Below are 692 nucleotides of genomic sequence, written 5' to 3' on the forward strand. Positions count from 1 at the left end.
GCGTGTCATGGGTTAAGTTACCTTACCCGCACTATACGATGCAAGGATGGCCAGTTCGTCTTTGTATACCATTAATCTGCTATCCATACCCCGTCCCCGCCTCGAGCGCGCTTGAGAGTGCTTGACTTGCGAAGTCACGCCACTCCCCTTAGTCGAGTTTGAACCTTCCTACACCTACATTAGTTACCATCTGTCAGCACTACCACCCGTGCCTCACAGACCACATGCACCTCCAGCCCCCCCCACATGAGCTCACCATCATCTACAGATTTTACCACCAGTTGACTTCTCCGAAGTTCGGGGCTGTTTTTAACAGCGTCTTTTCATGGATTCCCGCAATTGCTACCAGCCCAGAGCGGCCCCATTGCTGCAATGACATCAGTACGCCAGCATGAAATCCGGCTACAGAAGGATGCCAAGCCGGTCTATATTCCTGCATACCGCGTAACGCGCATAGCCCGTAGACAAATCTTTCAGTGAACAGATATCAAAACTTTAGAGATGGATCTAATAGAACCAAGCACCTTACCGTGGAGTGCCCCCATGATCTTGTGCCAAAGAAGCGGCTCCCACGTACCGTAGTAGACTATCGTAAACTAATGCTCTCACTTCCCCGATCGTTTTTTTCCCCTCCCCTAGCTACGAATCGCTTTCTGCAGGATTTGGAAAGGGACTATTCCGTGTTCTCCCTA

This window comes from Penaeus monodon, chromosome 24, assembly GCF_015228065.2.
Source record: "Penaeus monodon isolate SGIC_2016 chromosome 24, NSTDA_Pmon_1, whole genome shotgun sequence".
In the NCBI taxonomy this organism is placed as follows: domain Eukaryota; kingdom Metazoa; phylum Arthropoda; class Malacostraca; order Decapoda; family Penaeidae; genus Penaeus; species Penaeus monodon.